Below are 4720 nucleotides of genomic sequence, written 5' to 3' on the forward strand. Positions count from 1 at the left end.
ATCTCTAATTTTCAAATAATTATTTTATATGTAAATATTTTATTCTAACCCTAGTATTGTGGAGTTCGCTTAGGTACTTTCATTTCGTGAAAATTCGTTCGTCGCTCGGATCTGCAATTTCTAGCCGAGCAGATAAGCTGCTGAAACTATTTTAGAACTAGGTCAAAGTTATAGGCTACCCCACTGTTTGCAGATGCCCCGGACGCATTTCAAGCGTTAGAATTGACATATGTAAATCCGAACCCAAAGTTTTTTCAGTTATTTAGTGTCGGGTTTAGAATAAAAATCCATAAAATATTGGGGGGTTATTAGAAAATTATAATTCTTTTTGCAATAGCTTTATAATATTGTTGAGGACTGCGAGACAAAGTTTTAGAATTTTTAGAGTTTATTTGAGCGATTTTTGCATAATATCCGTTTTAGAGGTTAAAATGTACTTTTTCAAGTCTGTGACTATTGCGTGCTTTGGAGGGCCCACCATATGATATTGATGAGATATAGGTTGAGATGTGTGATTCTAGAAGTGTTATTTGAACCATTGTACAGGTTGGGTAGGTCCTAGGTGTAGGAGAAATTCTATCGAAATTTCGGCAAGATCTTAGAAACTATTTTGATTTTATGGTTTAAATCAATTATTTAGTTTTATCAGTCTTTTGATAGAAGTTAGCGTGTATGTTTAGGTAATCGGTACCGACCATTTTCTCCTTTCAGCCGGACTAGCTGCAGTCCAGTCAACTAATCTGTGAGTAGATATTTATTTTATTTACAATTTTAATATTATTATATTTCTGGCATGCTCATGCATCACTATTACTTATATTTATGCAGTTAAATATTAGGCATATCCTACTTTGCATTTGACCTTGATGATATTAATTTAGTTGTTGTGTTTTGATGATCTGGAGCTGTGTGTGAGTTAGTGTGTATGTGGAGTATATGGATATGGGTAGGATGGGTAAACGCAGCTAAAGCTTGATTCTCTGGGACCTGATCCTTATTATGGATAAGTCGAGGTAGGTATGGCTTTGAGTTAATCTTGCTGGCTTTAGCATATGGATTATTAAGCGAAAGTCCGGCTCAAGTTGATCTCGCTGGCAGGCCTTGGATTAAGAGAGCTGGTTAGGGGGATCAGGTCCCCATATATGTATGCGTGAGTATGAATATAACTTGGGTGCGTGAGTGCTCTAGATTATCTTTGATATGACCTAACTTGTTTGCATGACTTGTATGAAGATGATGCATTTCATTTCTAAGGTTGCATTAGAATTAGATAGTTATAGAAATTATAGGTAAAATAAATATTTACTCTCTAAGTCGAATGCTCACTCTTGTTCACAATTTTTCTAGGATATAGGAGAGCCTTATTGTAAATAACCTGTTCCCTTCCTCACAGGTCCACTTATGTTCATTTTGTATAATTTATGTAATCAAGGAAAGTTTTAGAACTCTGCATGTGTAAGGGTTATTTAATTTGACTTGGGCTATAAAAGATTGTCTCTTTTTTTTTTTTTTTTAAATTTGTAAACTTCTTATGATGCATGTGATGTTGAATGGATTGGGTATATGGCTTGGTTTTAGGTAGCTGAGCTCCCATTTGATCTTATTGTGATTTGTGGATGATTATGAGAGTGAGTTGAGCTCCCCAATGGATTGGATTTTTGTGTTTATAGGTTGGGTGAGCTAAAAACTCCCTGTTGGATGGCCCATATTATGGCTGGACTTTGTTCGGTTGTTTCTTTGAAATTGGGCCAAATATGGGTTTATGTTTGGGTTGAAAGATAATTGGGCTTACTACGGGCTTTGGGGGCTTATGCTGACCCAAGTCCTAGTATCGGTACAGCCCGTGAGTTCGGGTCGTAATAAGATTGGTATCAGAGCTTAGGCTCTAGATTCATGGGAAAGAGTATACTTGGGAGTGTAAAAAGAGTCTTGTTAGGATGTTACATGTAGAGTATAGGATCCTATTTTGTCTTCTTTTGTAATTCCTTGCTTCTAGGTTCTACGTTATTCCTTGGGTAGTTTAAGAGTGCTTCAGTTTAGCACCTCAGTTTTGTGAAGTATATAATGACATGAAATAGATTTAGCAGACGTGTTGAGGTCTGCCATGGAAATACTACTCCAAGAAATGCTATATTTTTGTTAGTATGGGTCTAAGTGGTATGCCTATCTGGTGTTAGGCACAAGTACATAAAGGTGAGTTATAAGGGTGAGGATACTACTGCTGGCAGTCATCAGTGGATGACCCAGTCAAAGTAAGTTTATGATATTAGTAGATTCAAGAGAGACAAGAGATTGGGAGACCTAGTTTGTCAAGACGTATCGTAGTAACTATACAATATTCTCGATGTTCGCTCTATAAGCTACAGATTACAGTACTGACATGGGATTATTGTGTAGAGCTGCGTACTTCCCCATAATGCTCCATGATGAAGATGTTTGTAGATGGCCTGTGTTTGGTATAAGCCAGACTAGAGTTCTATATCTGCAGAGAGTTAGAAACTCCTAGTTAGGGGTCTAGAGTCAGAATATCGAAAAGTCACAGTAGGATGGTAACTAGAGTCGATGACTTAGTTACCTTAACATAAGCTAGAGTTACATAAGGAGTTGTCATCAGACCAGAGGTGTCGGGTTAGTTGCAAAGTAAAGGTGACACCAATAGATTGAGACCATCTAGTCTTCAGTGTGGGATTTTGGACAGTTTTTGCAGTATGATGGATGTTTTACCTAGAGTATAGTGAGAATAGTATCTCCCTTACATGGCAATAAGGTGCAGAATACGACTTTGCTTCTAAAAGGAGACAAGATGCTATGAATGATGTTTATAGCCTGTGAAGTAACATTTTAAGAAGTTTGCAGTGTGAGAAGAGAGCAGATGCCCTGGCATGGTTTTGGCAAGGTGGCAGGTACAGTACTCCTTTTACAGTCAATTGTGATATAAGACAGAAGATTACTACTAGTGATGGTGACCTAAAGAATAGTATCCCAGATGGGACTGTAGAGTGTGGTAGAGAGTAGTTAGCTCAATTATCCTGAAGAGGGTATAATTTTCATTGTAGGAACTATAAGTAATCAGATCATGATGGATGCAGAGCTTTTGAGTAGCAAGGGAAAAAGGAAATCCTGTAGATTCCTTCCTTGACGTAGTAAGGGTAGTATATGGTCTAAAGGATAGAAACAGAGATTAAATAGTGAATGCATGGCTATTATTCCTTGAGTTCCTCATTAGCTTCTTATTGCTTGAGACAAAGGTATACTCTAAGTAAAGGAAAGGATAAGGATAGAAGTTAGCATGGGTAGATTATAGAATATGTATATATATATAGAAGAAGTGCATAAGGCAAAAATAATAGTTGGATCAGGTGCAGCAAGAGAGATAACCTGAATACCAGTAAAAGTACTAGCTAAAATAGTTAGAGGACCAATTTTGAGTAAAATCAAGGTATTGATGACTTGATAGAGACAGTGAAGGGATATAAATTCTTGACATGATAGTCAGATCAAGAAAGAGAATAGCACCAAAGAATAAAATAGTTAAGTTCTATTTTGGGTAAGATAAAAGAGATGAATTAAAGAGCAAACCGAATAGCCGAGGATAGGATAAGATTAGGAAGACCAAAGTGAGATATAAAGTACATAAAGTGCCATCCTGAGCAAGGTAAATAGGATGAACTGAAAGGTAATATTAAAAAGCCCAGAACGGGATTACATGAGTGAGGATAGTTGTCAAGATATAGGATCCAGAAGTGTAGGACTTAGAGCAGGTCATAGTTCAGGCAGTGTTAGGAGCTAAAACATAGAGTTCAGAGTTACAGGATATGGATCAAATTCTGTCTATTCCTATTCCGAAGATGGAGTAGGTAGCAATGGGATAAGTCCATATAGACTTCTAACAGTATGGGGAATGCAATCAGAGTAAACAAAAGTTATGGGATGTGCAATGGTATCTTAAATTGACCTATTAGGCAAAGGAGTGAATTAATAAGTGGTAAGTTAAATAAAAGTAAACCTAATGGTTCAAATAGGCATGACGAACAAAACGGATGGTGAAAAATGGCACATAGGCCTAGGTCCTGAGAAGAGATGTTGATATAGCATTTATGGGGTCTGTGATCAAGGGTTAGGTAAGCATTTTTAGTATGACCAATAGGGTCACTTTATAAGAAAACATGAATAAAAATAAGTGATAGAACAATAGTAGGAGATAGAGTTGGAAGAAATATATATGAGTAATAGTCACAAGTCACTGAGAAGTACTAGAATAAGAGTTATGGTAGTAAATATGATTAGAATCAATTTTGGAAGAGTTTGTTAGTGAGGGGTATCTTCTAAAATACAGTAAGATGTAAGGATGTAAAAGAACGAGAGTAAGCATAAAAGGTAAAAATGGAGTATAAGTAAAGATAGTAAATCTCAAGATGATATGTTAGGCAAATCGGTGGTACAGCAGAAGGATTGTTGCAGCTTATATCTTATAGGAAGAGATGATGAAATTTCAAGAAAAAGACTAAGAAACATGGGTTGAATATTATTCTACAGACAATAGTGTGCTGATGATTTTAGGAGGAGATTTCTCATTCTCTTCAAGTTTAGCTCGTGCTTTTGGCTCAAAAAGACTACATAAGCAAGGGAAATTATGTTGAGGTAACCCGGTATTTAAGAAGTTGGTAGGCACTAGTCCATATGCATTCTCTTTAAAAAGGAAATAACGATAAGTGTGTAC

The sequence above is a fragment of the Hevea brasiliensis genome, chromosome 18 (genome assembly GCF_030052815.1).
Source record: "Hevea brasiliensis isolate MT/VB/25A 57/8 chromosome 18, ASM3005281v1, whole genome shotgun sequence".
Classification (NCBI taxonomy): Eukaryota; Viridiplantae; Streptophyta; class Magnoliopsida; order Malpighiales; family Euphorbiaceae; genus Hevea; species Hevea brasiliensis.